The 20,535-nt window shown below is 46.2% G+C and overlaps 1 pseudogene; it reads left to right on the top strand.

The window, feature by feature from the left end:
- Positions 1 to 297: 297 nt before the first annotated feature.
- LOC104654604 lies at positions 298 to 12,278 on the top strand (annotated as a pseudogene).
- Positions 12,279 to 20,535: the final 8,257 nt, after the last annotated feature.

Raw genomic sequence — 20,535 nt, 5'->3', positions numbered from 1 at the left:
GCATAAAGCCCCAGGGCTGCTTTAGGGGATGAAGTGACCGGCACCCCAACTCTTCTGTCCAGCTTTTAACCATTTAACTAATGGTTAGAGCTTTTTCATTTTCTTTCAGCTACTCTTGGCAGTGGTGGGGACATGGAATTTTTGCGAAAAATTGGGTGGAGGAAAACAAGGCATCTGTGCAAGTCTATAACCATTTTACCTCTGTTTTTAGTCCTCTCCGTGGTCACCCTAGAATCAGATCTGCTCTCCAGCATCTTCTGTTTCCCGGTAAGGGTTTCCTGCAATCTTGGATTGGCCATGACGGGCTGGAGCTGCCTTGTGACAGGAGCAGGAGGGCTTCTGGGTCAGAGGATCGTCCGCCTCTTGGTGGAGGAGAAGGAGCTGAAGGAGATCAGGGTCTTGGACAAGGCCTTCAGACCAGAGCTGAGGGAGGAATTTTCTAGTAAGTAAACTTGAGTCATGTGTGTGTGGCTCCATTTTAAACCCTGCATGGGTGTGGGAGGGTGGAGCTTTTCTGGCAAGTAGTGGAAAGTTGTAGCCAAATCTAAGCCAATCCCACATCCAAAGTCATCAGAAAAAGAAAATTAAATAGTATAAAATGGCATAGTGTGAAAGATACTGGACAGGCTGTCCAGAGACTGGATTCTGGCCCTGACCCAGAACTTGAGAGGCAGCCACCTCAGCCTCCAGGTCCCTTTTCTCTCTCTCTTTTTTTTTTTTTTTTTTTTGAGACGGAGTCTCGCTCTGTCGCCCAGGCTGGAGTGCAGTGGCCGGATCTCAGCTCACTGCAAGCTCCGCTTCCTGGGTTTTACGCCATTCTCCTGCCTCAGCCTCCCGAGTAGCTGGGACTATGGGCGCCCGCCACCTCGCCCGGCTAGTTTTTTGTATTTTTTTAGTAGAGACGGGGTTTCACCGTGTTAGCCAGGATGGTCTTGATCTCCTGACCTCGTGATCCGCCCGTCTCGGCCTCCCAAAGTGCTGGGATTACAGGCTTGAGCCACCGCGCCCGGCCCCTTTTCTTTTCATCTAGAAAATCCCACATCCGTTGTCTTTCTTGTCTACGACTCTTTTATGCTCTGAACCTTTTTGTCTTGGCAATTGCTTTACAACATTCATAAAGGACAGCATGTACCTGGAGACCTCACCAGTGGGTCCCTGCCTCTCTAGACTGCCCCGAGCTTTGTTTTGTTTTGTAGCATCCTCAGCCTCTTTAGTGGAGGTAAAATAAAAGGAAGCGAAGGTAAAGATGAGTGTTTAAGCATGTGTGTGTGTGCATGTGTGCCTGTGTGTATGTATCAGAGAGTGAGAAAGAGAGAGAAAATGAAGGGGAGAGAAAAATCAGAGAGAGAAAATGAGAAAGACAGAGAATGAATGAGAAAGAGTGAGAGAGAGAGCATCAGTGAGAGGGAGAGAGTGTGCACAGGTGCACAGCACAGAGCAGAGACAGAGTAAGAGGCAGTATGACGCCAAACATGCCTCATTTTCATTTCTATATATAGTTTTTTTTAAAACCATTTGTCTCTGTTGCTCAATACCACCCCCCTCCGAAAAAAAAAGCTGCAGAATTTGTTGTAGCAACTCTTTGTGCAAATAACGCTATGAGGAAGGTAGAAAAGGGGTGACATCTAAGTGGACAATGAATGCATCATCAAGGTCCAGAAACATAAAGCGACTTGCCAAGGTCATCTGATTAATGTGTAGCAGAGCTCAGACCAAAGCTTCATCCAGAGCCTTCACTTGGCCCTGGGGCTGATGCTTGGCAAAGTGGGTCTTCAGTCTCTCCCTTTGCCTCCCTCTGTGCCCAATTCCCTGTCCTCCTCCTCATCCCACAGGATTGGGAGGACTGTGTGTCTACATGTGGGCTCTGACTGTGCAGAAGGTCATGCCCTGCCCACAGAAAAGTCCCCCCTTGACAGCATTCAGGGACCACACCCAGCACTCTACTCTTCTTTCACTCTTCTCTGACCTCTTCTGATTTCCTTCACCCTCTGTTCTAATGGTGTCTTTGATAAACAAATATTAACACTTGACCAATTTTAAATGATTGTAATCCTTATGTCTCACCAATATTTGTACTCTAACAGTTAATACAACGATAAAGCAATGCTCAGCCTAGAGGAAAAATTCCCTGTGGTGAAAATGCAGGGGATATAATGGATGGGCAGAAGACTGTATGAAGATAAAAACAGAGAATGCTTTTGATGTTTTTTCAGTGCCAGGCACTGTTCCACATGGTTTGCATGTGCCCACTCATTTGCTTCTCATAACAGCCCTATGAGATTGTTAATATTATTATCCTCCTTTCTTACAGATGAGGAAACAGTCAGAGAGAGGTTAATGCACTTGTCCAATGTCCCGCAGTTAGAATATGGCAAAGTTGGATTTGAACCCATGTAGTCTAGTGCAGCATCTGTGCTCTTAAGCAGTAGTTCGTCTAGCAGCTTGGGGAACGAGGGAGCTATGGCTTCATCCACAAAGTCCCCTTTCCTGGTCTCTCTAGTTCCCTGTGAACTCTTTGGGGAAGAGTGATTTTCTCTTGGCTTTAGACTTCTTCAGCTTTGAAATGGCAATTCCTTTGAGCCAGTCTGTGTGAAGTCGGCAGCAAATGGGAAGCAGAGGAATGCAGCAGGAAGCGCAGAGGTGGAAATATAACCAGAGAAAATTCAACTCTCAGGCTGTCACCCACCTCCTCCCCAGCAACCTCTTCCCTGCCTCCCCCATTACAGCGCCTCCTTGGAGTTGCCTGACAGTGGAAAGGGGCTGGGAGTAGACAAAACAAAGCAGAGGCATCAGGAGAGTAAATGGTCCCACCTGTACCCCAGAAAGGAATTTCTCCAGCCTTGAATTTTTCCCTCTGAATTTTACTCTCACTGTTCTTTGGCCTTTGTTGCCAATTTCAGTTAAACTGACTTATTCTTACTCTTTCTCAGAAAAGTTGATTCAAACAACTAGTCCTGTACCTGGTGTACAGGGTACAAGACTTGGAGATGGGGTGGGCAATTTTCAGCCTTCACTAGAAACGTGACTTTTAATCTGTCCCTTAACCTGAGCCTCAGTTTCCTCACCAATAATATGGGACGCAGAATGGCTACCTCATGAGATAGCAGTAAAAGGAAAGAAGCAAGCTGTGAGCCGTATGCAGATTATAAAGCACAAATGAGAGTAGAGTATTTATCTGAGCTCCATGTAGCATGGTGTTCATTTTGTGGGCTAATTCCAGGTGACAACTTTACTGGCAGCATCACTACCTGTGGATTTCAGAGGAGCCTGAAGACATTAATGTCACAACTGCTGCCCTGGGCTACACAGCTAGATGTTAGTCCATTGGTGACTAACTCATTTTCAGCATTGTTACTTGCTTTTGATAATATCCGATCAGAATTTTCAATAGAATTCATTATTTAAACTCTTCTGCAATTCCCTAATAATGGCTCCACTCTCTTCCCAGTTGCCCAAGAAGGAAACTGTGGGGGTAACATTATCTTCTCCTTTTCCTCTCAGCCCAGCTCTAACAGGCACCAGGACTGTCAAGATAAGGTCTGAAATTCCTACCTGGTGTATCTCTCCCCTCCTCTGCTTCCCCTGCTGGACCCTGCTTCCAGCCCTCATCTAAACTTTGGCACATTCTGATTAATCTCTTGATCACCTGGCTTTCTTATATCCCCTATACCAGTCCGTTTTATATCCTTGAGGCGAGGTTAACTTCCTACACCACAATTCTGCTTCTGTTTTTCTTTTTCTTTTTGAAACAGGATTTTACTGTGCCACCCAGGCTGGAGTCCAGAGGCATGATCTCTGCTCACTGCCACCTTCACCTCCTGGGCTCCATCCATCCTCCTACCCCAGGCTTCTTATTAGCTGGGAATATAGGCACTCACCACTAAGTCTGGCTAATTTTTGTATTTTTAGTAGAGATGGGGTTTCACCAGGTTGTCCAGGCTGGTCTTGACCTCCTGGATGCAAGCAATCCACCTGCCTCAGTCTCCCAAATTGCTGTAATTACAGGGGTGAGCCACCACCCCTGGCCTGTTTCTCTACTTATTCCAAATATAAATAAGGGGTTTCCTTTGACATGGTGCTGGAGACCAAAAATCATGATTCTGCATTACCTACAGAATTAAATGCAAACTTTTCCCTCTTAAACTCAACTCTCCACAATCACCCTACTCTCCTTAAAAATTTTGGTGAGTTTCCCGTGATCCTAGCAATGCTTATATTCCAGGCACAGCTGGCAGCTCATTGCTTAGATTACTTTCCTGAAATTAGATGGGGTAGAAACAGACGTTTGCTCTTTCCCAAAAAATTGCTAAACATGCTGACTTCTGTGCCTTTGTTTACTTGTTCCTCCATGGAACATACACCCTCCACTCTAACAACTCGACTCTAACCATCCTCGAACACCTATGTAACATCACCTTTATCAGGAAACTTTGAAGCCAGATTCGGAAACCCTTCCAAGGACCTGACCTGTGTTCTTGCAGAGCTCCGGAACAAGACCAAGCTGACAATGCTAGAAGGAGATATTCTGGATGAGTCATGCCTGAAGAGAGCCTGCCAGGACATCTCGGTCGTCATCCACACTGCCTCTATCATTGACATCTTCGGTGTCACTCACAGAGAGTCTATCATGAACTTCAACGTGAAAGGTACAGTAGCCTGAGGAGGAGATGGAGCAAGGTGGGGCAAACAAGGATGAGAAAGATAAACAATGAAGGAAGAGAAGTCCCTCCACTGAACACCTGCTGTGCGCTGGGCCAAGTATCTCTGCTGATCACTACCATCTGGCGGAGTTCAAAGTTGCTACCTTCAGTTTTTTACATGAGAAGACTAGGGCTGAGAGATGGCAAGTAACTAGTCCGAGGCCTCCCAGGTAAGTAAGTAGGTAGGAGAGTTAGACTTTAAACTCACTCCTGTGTGACTCCAAGGCCTGTGGACGCTCTTTCCACTGCGGCTCCAATCAAAAGTCAACTAAACTCTGACTTCAGACTCTTGATATCCAGCCACCCCTTGCCTTGCCTCTGTGGGCCAGAATCAAACCTGCCAGGTGCCACCATAGTCATCATTTTAAACCTTGCTTGTGGGCTGATGATAATGAAATGGGAAAAATCCCTTGTCCCCCTCACAGTGTGTGTGATGGGGGTGTGGCTCGCTCCTTCAGTGTCCCCACTCAGACCTCTAGGGGAGCATAGAGACGAGCAGGCTGGGGGGCTCCAACCCCAAAGCAGTGTCTGGGGTGAATGTTTACAGCTCCCGAAGCCCCAGTGGGCGTGTGTTACATGGTACTCCTTTAGTTTTGCTCTTTTAGTTTTGCCATCTGTAGGCAGCTTGTGTTAACCAGCTCAGTTAGACCTTAGACCTTCTACCTTGTCACAAAGACAGAGGGCTTTCTATATCCTGGGTTCTTCTCTTAGTATACCAGAAAAATGTAATCACACGTGAGCTTGGAGAATGAGTGCAAGTTTTTATTGAGTGGAGATAGCTCTCAGCAGATGGGGGAAGCCAGAAAAGAATGGTTTTCCCCTGGAGTCTGCTGCTCAATGGCCTGACTCTTCTCTAACTGCTTGGCCAAACTCTGCATCCTTCTTCTGGTCAGTGCATTCCTCTCGACGTCCAGCTGCCCTGTGTTCCTTCACTGATGTGCTTCCCTCGACATCTAGCTGCTTCTGTCTTCTTTCCCTGATCTGCTCCTCTTGACATCCAGCAGCTTGCGTGTGCCTGCTAGAATCTTGGGGCTTTTTAACAGGCACAGGATGGGGGTGTGGCAGACCAGGGTGGCCTTGGGAAACGCAATATTTGGGCAGAAAATGCCTGTCCTCCCATAGGTCTGTGGGGGTGGAGCCTTAGCCACAGACCACTCCCCTCTCCCTTTCCCTCCTACCCAGTCCGTATCATTTAAAGGGACCATGCTTTTCCCTTTATGGCACTTCTGTATCATATCCCCCCTCTGAAGAGGTACATCTAACTGCCATTAGAATATGGACAATTACCAGTGTTAGCTGCCTCCTGCTGACAGCGGGTGTTGTTTTGGGGAAACAGCAGTCAGATTCTTTCCAGGGGTCTATCTAAGGGTTCCTAGCAAAGGGGAGCCATCCTCTGAGGCTCCAGTTGCCTTACTGTTTGGGATTTGATGGTTCCTAGGGAGAAAAAACAAGTTTTATAAGGTTAAGTATGCATGGGTTAAACATGTGTATTACACAAGGAAAGAATTTAGTGCCAAAGATTACAGAGACAAAATGTAAAATGTACTAACAACATTGTACCCTGATCTGTTTCACCCTGGACTGGTTAAACTTTAGAAGAGACATAACTGTTCTTGGTATATCTTCAGCAGTTAACAGGTGCACCCCGCGAATTCTGGGGTTTATGGGCTTGCACCAAGGCCATTAAAGGTTTTTTTTTTTTTTTTTTTTTTTTTCCTGTATCTCCTCTCTCTTTCCTGGACCTTTCTGTCTCTATTATGAAAGACCGAGATGGCCACTTTCAGGAGCTCCTCTGATGTACTATCTGGTCCCAGGGCCTGTTTCTGCAACTTCCTCCGGATGTCAGGAGCTGCCTGAGTAATAAATTTATCGTTTAGGATTAGATGTCTCTTGACTGAAGCAGGAGATAGAGAGGTGTGCATTACTAAGACCTCACTTAGCCTTTCCAGTGGGATTTTCATCAAATCCTTGGTCAGTCATGGACAACTTGGTATAATTGACAGGCTTAGTCTTAGTTCTACATAAACCTTCCATTATGCACACCTGAAAGTGTCTCCTTTTCCAGTCTTCCATCTCATCATTATGATCCCATGTAGGGTTAGTCACTGGTCACTTCTCTTTCAGTTGGATAATATTCACCCCTTTCCCTGACACTATATGTGATACAAAGCTCATCCCCAAATCTCTCTGCTGCTTGCACAGTGGCCTGTTTCTCAGTATCTGTCAGGGTCTGATTCAAAAGTAACATAAGATCTCTCCAGGAGAGTTCAAATATTTGGGTAAAATCCTAGAAAGCCTCTATGTATCTATCAGGGTCATCTGAAAGCTTCCCAATATCCCCTTAATTTGCTTTAAGTCCTGTGGGAGAAGGAGACCTGGAACTTACTGAGTCCAAATTCACTGGGCATCTGTTGGAGGGGCAAGAGTGAGACTGGGGCTTATTTAGGGTGAGGATTTCTAGGAGGGACTGAGTGGCTGAAGCTGGATAGTGAGGTCAGGGTGAACACAGAGGAGCAGGGCTGAAGGGATCTGGCTTCTCTGGTGGGAGTGGTTCTGGGATTCTTATCTTTAACTCCGTGGGCTTGCCCCTTGCAGCCTTTCCTGCAATAGCAAACAGGAAGGCTGGATCAATCCTACATTGTCAGCAAAGGTCTGGATCACCTTGCAAGGTATAGAAGGCCTGCTCATATGGAGCCTCAGACCATCTGTCCTCGCATCTACAGAAAAGTTTCACCTGCCAGATGGTATAAAATAAATGGTCCCTTCCTGAGGTCAAGTCGGTCCTTCATATAAATCATAATTTGGCCAAACCTTTGTGCAGAGGGATATGAGACATTTTTTTTCTCCAGATTCTGAGGGTCAAAGCAGTCCCAATGGTTTACAATACACTCCAGAGGAATATAAGCCAGGGGTGCTGTAGGGAACTGGTTACCCATTCTGAAAGACAGGGAATAGAGGCATCTATCATTTCCTTTCTTCTTTCAGAAAATACTCAGGGTGTGATGGAGAGAGAAAGCGAGTGTCCTCCCTTCACTTTCCACCTCTTATCCCTGAGGCTCGGTGACCTTGGCAGGTGCCAGCCATAGATACCAATGTGCTATGTCCTCATAAGGCAAGGAAAGCCTAGAGAGTAGGAATTATCTGCCCTTGCCTATGCATCCATTCCTCCCTGCTGTTGGCAAACTTTGAGTTCCCTGGATCTGTTTATGCCATGAAGCATGGCCTCCTTCTGTGGGGTGGGGTTCATTCAGCAGGAATTGGTCCTGCCCATTTACACTGTACCTGTTGACTGGCTTTGGATCCCTCAGACCTGTTTTTTCTTTCTGGGGTCTAAGCATGAAGCTTGGAATTGAGTTTGGGACTGAAAAGGCATTTCAGAGGCTCTTTGTATCCATGAGCCATGCTGAATTTGCAGTTTTCAGCCAGCAGGGGTCACCCCTCCATTAACTTCTCTATCAGAAACAGAGTCGGGGGCGGGGGGGGGGGGCTCTCACCTACAAAAGGAAAAAAGAGAAAAACAGTTAAAGGGGCAAAAAAGTGGAGGATGCTAGGGGAAGAAAGCTTTGCTTAGTGCAAGTGGGCCCCTTTAATCCTTATAACTTTCCCCTGGTTCAGACCAGGTTAAATTCCTTGGCCAGGGGAGGAAAGGTCCCATTGGCACAGCAAGTGAGAAGTGTGCCCATTCCTTGGCCCTGTGGGGGCCCCAGCTACCTCTGGTTTTCTCCCGCCCCAACTTGTCGCTGTTAGGCTCAGCCTTTGCCTGCTGTGGGCATGCCCAGGTTCCTGAACTGGGAGGGGAAAGGGTAACAGAAGGTGCCCTAAGCCATGCATGCCTGTAGCTGTCATCATGGAGGCATACATGGCACCTTTAGGAACAATTGGTCTGATTTGCACCTTAGGCATCTGAGCCTAAAGCTCATTACATTTAGTAACATTGCCATAGCCTGTAGCAAAACTCTTAACATTATAAAGAAAGAGATAAGAGATTTCAAACTGTGGGAGAGAGAAAAAGAGAAAAAAGTAACAGAGCATCTTACCCGCAGGAAAGAGAAAGAGATGGCAGTGTTTTGGAAGAAAGGTAGACCATAGAGGTTTGCATTTGCTCACACTCATCTTCCTGAGAGCCTGGATGAGCCCCCAGTAGAAATGGAAAAAATTCTCTTGTACCCCTTGCACGGCATGGGATGGAGTGTGCTTGCTTCTTCAGTGCCCCACTGTTCAAACCTCTAGGGGAGCATGCAGATGGGAAGGCTGTGGGGCTCCAGTCCCATGGCAGTGACTAGGGGTGAATGTTTACAGCTCCTGAAGTCCCACTGGGCATGTGTTACAGGGTGCTCATTTAGTTTTGCTGTCTATAGGCAGCTTATGTTAACAAGCTCAGTTAGACCCTCTATCTTGTCACAAAGACAGAGGACTCTCTGTATACCAGGTCCTTGCCTTGGTGTACCAGAAGACTCAGATCACACCTGGGCTTGGAAAATGAGTGCAAGGTTTTATTGAGTGGAGATAGCTCTCAACAGATGGGGAAATCTGGAAGGGGCTAGTTTTCCCCAGAAGTTGGCCACTCAATGTCTCAACTCGTCTCCGACCACACAGGCCAAACTTTGCATTGTTCTGCCAGTTGGTGCATTCCTCTCGACATCCAGCTGCCTGTGTGTTCCTCCACTGATGTGCTCCATTCCACATCTAGCCCCTTCTGTCTTCTTCCACTGATCTGCTGTTCTTGACATCCAGTAGCTTGTATGTGTGATTGCTAGGGTCTTAGGGGGTTTTATAGGCACAGAATGGAGGCATAGCAGGCCACGGCTGTCTTGGGAAATGCAACATTTGGGAAATGCAAATGCAAGACCTCACCTAGGTCTGTGGGGGTGGAGCCCTAGCCAGGAACCACACCCTCTTCTACCCAGCACTTCCCTTCTCCCCTTCCATATCATTTAAAGGGATCATGCTCTTCCCTTCCAAGCACTTCCATATCAAGAACATACAGAGCTGTCCTGACCACATCAAAGAAATTCTCTCGAGAGAACTAGCAAAGCTGGTTCACAGAGGTCTATCAGAACAGAATTATCCTGTACATGCTTTCTCACAATATTTTCTTAACAATAAGAGTCTCCCAGTATCCAGAATACGATCTCTTCAGGTCACCACAGGGGCTACTATTACCGAGCTGTTTTCAGTAAGGTGCTCAAAATGCACCCTCATTCAGTCCTCATTCCTTAAATGCTTAGTGGTCTTTCCAAATTGTGTCTTACCAACCTACTTTAAATTCAGACACATTTCCTTAAGGAATCTTTCCATGCAGTCTCACCTGCTGATTCCCAGAGCCCAGTCTCTTAAGCACCATAGCATACAACTGCTGGCCTGGCCCTCCAAATTCAAGCTACTCTGATGCATTTTCTAACAAAACTGGTTGCTTTTGGGTCTCCAACATCATCTAAAAAAAAAAAAAAAAAAAAAAAAGAAAGAAAGAAAGAAAGAAAAAGAAAAAAAAACCTTTCCAGTTTCTGGTTAGCCATACCTCTAAGTACCCCTACAGTACAAGGAGGGTGCTAAGAGTAACCAGTTTTTCATTTTAATTCTTACTCTCCACAGCTCCTAACAACAGGGGATGTGAAATGACAAGTAAGTGTTAGAGGCATCTGTTTCCTCAAATCATTATCACTCCCAGGCTTAGAAAATACTTCACAATGTTGGTCAATTTCCGCTTGAAGGTAAACTAACTATAAATTTTCTCTGCCACCAGGTTAATTTTTGAGAACATAAGGCTGTCTCTCCAGAAACCCAAATTCCACAGAGAAAGGGCCAAGAATTAAAATAATAATAATAATAATAATAATCTTTTGCCTAGGAAATTTCTTCCTTCTTCAAGGGAAGGCACTCCAGATACCTCCATGAGTTTCGCTTCCACACAGCTCAGTGGAGGCTGCCAGGTCCTCCCAGTGCAGATGTTACAAGCAGAGGGCACACTCTCTCCCCAGTCCTCCACCAGACTCCACAGGAAATGCCAGTGCAGGGTTTAAAGGAAAGTTTATCACCCCCACTATGCATTACCAGGTAAACAGAATCACAGCCAGAATTGGAAGCATCTTTCCCAGGGAACGCACAATCAGGAAAAGAGTGTGGGTTTCCAGCATGTTCCCATAACTCACTGTTTGCTCAGTGACTCCAGGGACGGTCCTTGTGACAAAGTTTTATTAGTCCTCAACAAAAGGTAATAAATATCAGGAATTTCATGTATATTTAAGAGGTATATTGCCTATATACAACTGTGAATGTGTGTGTGTGTGTGATGTGAATTCTTCCACTGCCTCTTTGTGCCTAAGGACTGGGACTGTCTGCATTCTCATAGTATAGCCTCCTGATTTTTTAGATTTTAAATGATCTATTTTCAAAGGTATTGATGACAAATTATTATTTTTCAATATCTTTTCTTGGCAAAATATAAAGTGATAACTCTATATAGGTCCCTTTATATAGTTCCTTTTCCAAAATTATGGTACAGACACACACAAGCACACACACACATATGTCCACGAATCCCCAAAGTCTAGAAACTCTTGCTCTCCAAAACCCAAATGTTAGTTTCTTTTCATTTTTGTGTTTTTCTTGTGGCTGTAGCATGACCCAGTCTCAGTCAGATCCACTGAAGAATGCACCTCGAGTCTATTACAACCACTGAACTTGGGAGTGGGGAGTGAGACACACGGATCTGTTAACGTGGTTAGCCCCCCTTAGGGATATTTCTTGATATTGACAGCATGCTCTTCATGGACAAGTACCCAACAGCTGTTGGAGGCCTGTGTCCAAGCTAGTGTGCTAGTCTTCATCCACACTAGCAACATACAGGTAGCCTGGCCCAACTGCTACAAAAAGATTGTCCAGAATTGACATGAACAAAAGCCTCTGGAAAACATATGGCCTACTCCATATCCATACAGCAAAAAACTTGCTGAGAAAGCTGTGCTGGCGGCTAATGTGAGGACTCTGAAAAATGCTGGCACCTTGTACCCTTGTGCCTTAAGATCAATGCATATCTATGGGGAAGGAAGCCCATTTCTTACTGCCAATGTAAATAAGGCCCTGAAAAACAATGCAATCCTATCAACTATTGGAAAGTTCTCCACAACCAACCCAGTCTATGTGGGCTGGGCCCACATTCTGGCCTTGAGGGTCCTGTGGGGCCCCAAGTAGGCCCTAAGCGTCCGAGGACAGTTCTATTACATCCTAGATGACAGGCCTCACTAAAGCTATGATATCCCTAATTATACCTTAAGCAAAGAAGTCAGCCTCTGCCTTGATTCCAGATGGAGCCTTCCTTTATCCCTGGTATGCTGGATTGGCTTCCTGTTGGAAATAGTGAGCTTCCTTCTCAGGCCAGTTTAAACTTATCAACCGCCCTTCAACAGCCACACAGTTACATTGTCCAACAGCATGGTCACCTTCTCTTACAAGAAGGCTCAATGAGATCTGGCATATAAGCCACTTTACAGCTGGGAAAAAGCCCAGCAGAAAACCATGGGATGGGTTGGTTCCCTTGCAGACTGGCACAAGGAGAACCTGAAGTCCAAGACTCAGTGATTTAAGGATGACAAATATGTGCATGTGGGTATTACTAGGAGACGTTATCAAGCTCCACCCTCCTGGCTTCATACAGAAGGTGACAAGTGCACAAGACTGGGTCCTGCTGCCTCCCTTTCACACAATGCCCAACTTATTGTCTTCCTTGTGTCATCAAAACCTGTGCAGTCACTGGCCCAACCAAAAGCTTTCTGTCCTAATCGTATACCAGAGGACCAAATCTCATGGGCTGCTTCTGAACAATTTGGGATCTCTTTTAACTTGAGGGTCTCTTTTGACTACCATAGCTCCATTCCCCTCTTAAATGAGAAGGGATTTCTTTTCTTTTAAATTTCCTTTTCTTCACAGAGTTCAATGAAAAGAGTAATAAATGATTTAATGCTTAAAGTAGAGAAAGGTGTGGTTACTGTTAATACATACTTTTCTCCTTTCTCTTACATTTCCAGGTATCACCATCTCTCATTGAGAAGAGTTGGATGAAACAACAGTTAGGGGGTGGGCAGAGTAGCGTGAGGGTCAGGAAGGGTGGATGAAGACTGAACGAATAAGCTCTACTATGTTTCACACATGTACAACATGACCTACATATGACATATATTATCTCATTTAATACTCGTCAGAAACCTGTGAGGTAGAGTGACTATTTCCATTTTATCAGCAAGGAAACTTGTGCACAGTCACACTGATTAGCGACTAGGCCTGCTATGAGGGAGTTGGCCTTGAAAGTCCTTATCTTTCCACCCAATTACACAGCCTGAATTCTTGTCAGTGGTACAGCGAATCACTGAAGCATGGGCTGCCGATTTATGGGAGAGCCCCGGCTACCTTGTGTTACCTCCTTCTTGCCCAGTCCCTTGCAGGGGACTCTCTAGAACCCAGAAGAATCCTTGAGGAGCATCTGGAAGGGTTTGCATGCCTTAGCAAATGTCCCTGAGCACGGGAGAGAGAAGCAAAAGTGCATCCAGCCTCCACCTTCAGTGCCAATTTCCTTGAAGGGCTGTAGAACACACCTGGCTATGTGTGTGTTGATCATTCTGATTATTCATAACCCTGCATTTCACCCTTTCAAATCATACAATGAAGCCACACCATGTTGTCCTGGGCAAGTAAAGAAAACAAGTGTGAACTTCCCCAAAATATACCTTCTATTCAGCCCCGAAGCAGAAGTCTCTACCCCACATCTCCAAATTTAATGGTCTCTCTCTCTCTCTTTTCTCTTTTTCATTTTAAATTACGTCTGTTCTTCCTTCATTCTTCTGTCTCCTTAGCCACTTTCTTCTCTCTATCTCCCCTTTAATCACTGGTCCTCTCATTTGTCTCAATTTCCCTGAAGAGAGGAGGCCAATCAAGACAAGTTTGAGAATTTCAATAACATAGTTATTAAGCAACCAACAAAAACACAGTCAAAAGAAACACTGTCAGGGGCATCAGGGACAGAGTTGAACTGAAGCAGGTGAGGAGGTTGCTGTGGGTCCACAGTGTGGGGAGGGAAGCTGTCTCCCTCTCGACCTGCGTGTATCACAGCATGATTAGAGTAATACCCAACGTCAAGATGACTTGTTTCTTACACAGGAAATTTACAGATCATTAATCAGTTGAATTTGATTACCACAAAGGAATTAGTTTCAGTGTTCATCTGTAGAGAAAGGGAAACCATATTCTGCCCCAGATGAGCAGGTTTCCACCACCATCAAAGCCACAAGAGACAGATGATCAGCACTAGCACTGGGGGGAGTGGCCTCAGGCAGTGGGGTAACATGGAAAATGGAACACCCATCCTTCCCCAGCCGCTGCACAAAATGCAAGAGCCAGCATCTGTCCAGCTCTTGAAAGGCATCCACACCATCCATATGTTAATGCCAAATAGAGTGGGAAAAAAAGGAGAGTGGTGGAATCTGAGGAAAGAGCCCTTCCCCCTGATTTTTCAGCCTAGCGAAACCCCACACCTATAAAACCACCAGGGCAATTTTCACAGGCAAGGTAAAGAAAAGGACGTATTTTCAATGGGCAGCGAGGGTTGCTCAAAGAAAGAGACGAGGGAATCAGATGGGCCAGGATTCTCAACTGAACAAGCAAAAAGGTCATATTGTGTTGTGACCAACAAAATGTGCCATCCCCTCTTATACCTGAGGGTGTGAGGCCAACAGAGATCCTGCACCAAGCTCCGCTGCATCTCGTGAGACTCACCACACAGGGCAGCAAAGTCTCGGAGGGAAGAACAAGGAAGAAAACCTGACCCAGCAGGGACTTTTAGTTGTCTTTTCTCCACCTGAGTGGCTCTGCAGGGTACCTGGCAAAAGAATGAATGAAAACACAGGCAGGTGCTCAACCACTGGCTTAAGGGCTAGGTGTGTATGAGTACAGAGAATGGAGCTGAGCTGAAGCCACTGGGAAAAGCCACAGGAGCCAGTGGGGCTTGAAGGAGGCCTTGGATTCCTAGTCCCAGGCAGGGGGCACAGCTCAGGCAGTGGTGAAGAGGAGGACGAGGGACATGAGGATGCCCACCCGCCTTCTGGAAAATGTGTAAAGCGGGCAGATGAGGAGCTCAGGTGCCAGACTCAGCCATGGACCCAACAGGCAGGCTCCCAGGCCAGGGATGGGGTGGGGAGCCCACAATGGCCCAGAGAGATCTTGCAGAAAAGTGGCCGAAGGGCAACTCTTATGTGAAATCTTTTCATTTCTAAATATTATTGACTAACTCTAAATTTGAAAAAGCAGTGTGAAGACCAGTTCCAGGAAAGGGATATGTGGGCTGGTGTTCAAACTGTATGTGTAATATTTTGTATCTTAAAAAGTGAGTGGCGAGGTGTCAGCAGCAAATCTATTCAATCTTGGTGATAAGTCCCAAATCTATATTATTATATAATATTCTCAGCTTTCCTGTATGTTTAACACAGGTCATGTTTTTTTTAAAAAATTAAATTCTGTGGGGGAAAAATATGCAAATTAACAAAACACATACAAAGGTTGGCCCCAGGCTTAAGGCCTCCGATTTTCCACTTCTGCTCCCAGTCTAGCAGTCCAGTGAGGGAGATAAAATACGAGACATGTTGGGTGCTGTGCACGGTAAATGTGCAGAGTGTCGTAACAGAGGATAGTGCTTCCAGAGGATCCATTCCCATAGGGGATTCATGGGGTCCTTGCATTTCGGCTGGATATCAAAAGATGGGTAGGATTTCAACAAACAGGAATTGAGTGAAAGTATTCCAGGCAGAAGCAATGCAGTCTGCAAAGACCCAGGTGGAAAACAGTCACTTTTAGACAACAATGAGACCAGACTAGAGAGCACAAGGCCAGGGGAGAACTGGAATATGCACCTGGAAAAAAATGATGGGCACAGACCATGATCACCCCTGGAGAAACCCCGCCTCCTTCCTTCATCACCCTCCAAGTAGGAGTTCTGGGACCCCCCTTAGAGACGACTTGACATTCAATTACTTCACATATAACATGCCTCATGTTCTCTCAAAAACTGGACTCTATAGAAAAGAAAGTCTCCTCTAGCTATGAATATTGATGGTGATGCTAAAAGCTGGGACATCGTTCACTATGCAATGGGAATTGTTCAGCCGTCCCTGAAAGATTACGATGGCAGTATTTTGTAGGATGGACTGAAAGAGATGAACAGGAAACTTCAAGAATCTAGGTAAGAAATGAAGGCCTGATTTATGTGTTGGTAACAAAACGGAATACAGGAGCAACCGAGGCAGGCCCGGGGCAGAATGGCCGCTAATTTAGACAAGACTGGGTGTGGGCACAAAAGTCTTATGCATGCACTTTCTCAAGCCAGGAACCTGGATGGCAGCCCAGACTCCTACTACCTATCATTCAGGGCTACCAATTTTACCTCAACAACTCCTCTTGCATGTGTCCTCTTCCTCCCTGGTAACATCATTCCGACTTTTACCCCCCACAGGCCTCGTTGTCTTGGAGAGTCACCCATGAAACCTATCCTCAGCAGTGTTGCCAGAGTGCTCTCCAAACTAGTCTCACCATGTCACGCCTTTCCTTAAAACCAGCCACTGGGTGGAGCCCAGGACTGTCAGGATGAGCCTGAGCGCCTTAGCATAACATAGAGGGCCTCTGAAAAACCCTGGGCCCTGCCTGACACTCCAGACTAATTCTCACCAATCCCTGCCCTATCCCCAGATTCTCCTACTTTGTGCCTCAGCAATTTTCCAAACTCAGTGCTTCCTGCATGCATCATGGTTTTACATCCACCCAGGCCGGTGCACGGCATTCCTTCTGCTTAGAGGGTCCCCAGATCTCCTGTCAGCACATCCTTCCCAGCTCCTTATTCACCATCCAAAGCATCTCTCTTACAGCCTCTGTGCTTTGTGCAAATCCAATTGCACTGCTACTGATTTTTCATTTATATATCCTCTTCCCCAACCCTATGCTGCCATGTCATGAGGACAGTAATTCACCATGTCATCTCTCTGTCCCGAGTGACAGACACAAAATAGACACATGGGCTGATGGTGGGATGGATGGATAGAGGGAGGGAGGGAGGCAGGGAGGGAAAGAGGGAGGGATGGATGGATGGATGGTGGATGGATGGATGGATGGATAAAACACAAGCAAACTCAACTGTTAGAATGGAGCAAAGAGAGGATGGGGAGTCAGGGAAGAGAATGCTTTGAATGGCAAAGTAAGAACGAATTCAAAAATGACTTTTCAATGTGTCAATGAAGCTGAAGAAGCTGGATTATCATGTTCCAAACTGGAGAAAAAGAGAAGACACACGGGGGGTATGGGGATGAGAATGAACTTATTTTTGTGATACGAAGAGTGAGTGGGGTTGTGAGAGGCCCATGAGCAGGGAAAGGGAAAGGCTGATGAAAGTGAAACCCAGCTGCTAAGGTTATAAAGGGACTGGGAATTAGATCCAAAACCTGAAATCATGCAATGCCCAGAGCATTTGTATACAGCAAAAAAAGGAAATCTGCTTTTGAAAATTGAATTCAGAAGAGAATCTCCCACTCTTAGGTGATACAGGTGAGGATCACTCAACATCTCTGGTTGATGTGCTTCTTAAGACATCAGGGGTCTCTGGTGGATATTTGGAGGGAGTTCTTTTTCTTTATCATGGCCCAAGATGCCACCCAAGACTAATGAGCAGGGAATGGAGTCTGTGCTTTGAAGCATGAAAGAAGATTGTTATGAGGAAGTGAAGGGGGAAGGCTAGATAAACAGAAGAAAGTGGCTTGGCCACTCTGTCCCCAAAGGCAGGGGGCACTAGGGCCAGTTGCAGACTCCAAAACAGTCAGTAATCTGTTCTGGAAACCTGAAGTTCCCTATTGAACAGCACAATCTTTCCTCAAGAAATGGAAGAACCAGCACTAGTGAAATTAACCCTTCTTCCAAAACAAGTACTGGCAACAGAGGTGGGCATGAGATCGGCTGTGGGCCTATTGTCATCCTAGCATGAACTCTGCCCACTGACTTCTCATGGACCTGGCTCTAAGCAGGGCAGTTCTGTGGGCACACGGCTGGGGTGTGGTCACCCAGGGCCTGTGCTTGGCCTAAAGGGCTGCCATGGGACCCCACATTTTATTTTGCACTGATTCTATACCTGTAAAATACGCAGCCAGTCCTCATTATGAGAGCTTCTTTCAGCAGCAGACTAAACAGCTATGGCCTGAGATCAATCGTGGGCAAATGAAAAAGGCTCCCTGGCTCCTTAAGGGCAGGTCAATGTTTTTGTGAAGTTCAAGCATTTTAACTAAAAAGGCTTCATTAGGGATGGTGGGGCACGCCTGTAGTCCCAGCTACTCAGGAGGCTGAGGGGTGAGGATCAACTGAGCCCGGGATTTCAAGGCCAGCCATGATCTCATCCCTAAATTTTTTTAAATTAAAACTTAAAGAAAGTTCTAGAAACATTTACTCCAGGTTTTAACTGTAGACTCCTTTCCTTCTTCCATTTACCAGCGAGAAAACTGAGGCCTGTGAAGTGAACTGACTTTCCAACAGTCACTGAAACCATCAGGACTGGAGTTGAACTAGAACCCAGGTCTCTCCACTCCACTACCTTAAAACATGTTGGAATCCACATGGTAAAGAAAGAAAAAGGGTTTGTGACAAGGGTCCTGGGTTCAGAAGACACAGATTTCAGAGCAGAAGCACAGCACAGCCCAGGGGAATTATAACTTCTGCCGCAGCTCCCAACACCACTTGCACACAACCAGCCACACCAAGATTCCACCATGGCTGCTTCTGTCTGCAACATGTCCCATCCCCTTGGCACCCTTTCCTCAGCTGACTCCTCCTCATGGTCAGGCTGCACCTTTCCCAGGAGGTCTCTGGCCTTCCAAGGACCAGTAAAGCATCTGTCTGCTAAAGACCACTTCCAGTACAGTGTGGGTGCCCATTAACTTGACTTGAGGGAGGGAGGGAAAGAGGGATAGAAAAAAGAAAGGAAGGAAGAAAGAAGGAAAGAAGGGAGGAAGGAAGAAAGGAAGGGAGGGAAGGAGGGAAGAGGGAAGGAAGAAAGGAAGGAAGGGAGGGAGAGAGGGAAGAAAGAAGAAAGGAAGGAATGAAGGGAGGAAGGAAGGAAGGAAGGAGGGAGGGAGAAAAGGAGGAAGGAAGGAAGGAAGGAAGAAAAAGGAAGGAAGAAAGGAAAGAAAAAAGGAAGGAGGGAGGGAGAGAAGGAGGGAGGGAGGGAGGAAGGAAGGAAGGAAGAAAGAAAGGAAGGAGGGAGGGAGAGAAGGAGGAAGGAAGGAAGGAAGGAAGGAAGGAAGGAAGGAAGGAAGGAAGGAAGGAAGGAAGGAAGGAAGGAAGAAAAAAGGAAGGAAGAAAGGAAAGAAAAAAGGAAGGAGGGAGGGAGAGAAGGAGGGAGGGAGGGAGGAAGGAAGGAAGGAAGAAAGAAAGGAAGGAGGGAGGGAGAGAAGGAGGAAGGAAGGAAGGAAGGAAGGAAGGAAGAAAAAAGGAAGGAAGAAAGGAAAGAAAAAAGGAAGGAGGGAGGGAGAGAAGGAGGGAGGGAGGGAGGAAGGAAGGAAGGAAGAAAGAAAGGAAGGAGGGAGGGAGAGAAGGAGGAAGGAAGGAAGGAAGGAAGGAAGGAAGGAAGGAAGGAAGGAAGGAAGGAAGGAAGGAAGAAAAAAGGAAGGAAGAAAGGAAAGAAAAAAGGAAGGAGGGAGGGAGAGAAGGATGGAGGGAGGGAGAGAAGGATGGAGGGAGAGAAGGATGGAGGGAGGAAGGAAGGAAGGAAGGAAGGAAGGAAGGAAGGAAGGAAGGAAGGAAGGAAGGAAGGAAGGAAGGAAGTTAGTTCTCAAAAGAAAGGGACCCTGGACCAGAATAAATGAGCTCTTAGGAAATGGTCTAGTGGCTGTTCAAGTATGAGTGTTTCCTGAGGAAGACAAACTTGGACTCTGTTCTCACCTGTAGTGGTGAGCTAGTATTTGCTAACCCTAAGCTGAGAAGGCAGGTGAAGCCACAGAGCCAGGAGGTCGTCCTACCAACATATGTATTAAGAAAAAAAAAAAAAACTGGAATGAGACATTTGAAAAGAGGGCAGAAGGCAGGCCTAACCACCAGCGAGCTGCCTAAGTCATCTGCCTGGCTCAAACAGCGCATCTCCCACCTCAACATCAGCCTGAAGGATGAGAGTTCTGCATAAATGGAGACAGGCAGGTACTTCATGGTATAGAAATAAAAGCTGGGGTGACTGAGACTAAGGAAAGGGGAAGAGGAGGGCAAAAAGAAGTAAGTATTCTTTCATTTTAGAAGCAGAATATTTCTGCAAATGAGAGTGAAGGGTGCAAATCCTGGGTTCTCATTTCAATTTTACGTCAAAGTTAAGCAAATCTCTTCACCTGCCTGGGTCTGTTTCCTTTCCTGCAAAATGAAGGTTATGGCTCGTTTCTAAGGTCTGTTGCCAGTGACACTGGACTGTAAAAGTGTAAGATGATTTGCATCCTCTGGCACCTGCACACTTCCGCAGCTAAACTTCATAATAACACAGGCCTCCATGTGCTTATTTGCTTGTGTGATGCCAAAGCTATTTGAGAAAGTGGTTTCCCAGTCATTCCGTGGCTCTAGTGGCACCTGGCACCTCACTGGGAAAGCGGCATCATACCTCTCCTAGGGTTGTAAAGGATCAAGAAGTGTGGCCAAGTAGGAACCGATTCCCTCCCTCCCTGATATCTGATGACCACTAAATTGCAGAACTTAATGCTGACTTAAATATGGTCTCCTGTTTTGGCATTTAGCTACGGATGTTTCCCAAGTAGGTTTTAAAATTCTTAAACAGGCCAGGCGC

This window comes from Rhinopithecus roxellana, chromosome 8 (genome assembly GCF_007565055.1).
Source record: "Rhinopithecus roxellana isolate Shanxi Qingling chromosome 8, ASM756505v1, whole genome shotgun sequence".
NCBI lineage: Eukaryota > Metazoa > Chordata > Mammalia > Primates > Cercopithecidae > Rhinopithecus > Rhinopithecus roxellana.
The sequence above is the reverse complement of the archived record's forward strand: the minus strand, read 5'-3'. Positions and strand labels throughout refer to the sequence as shown.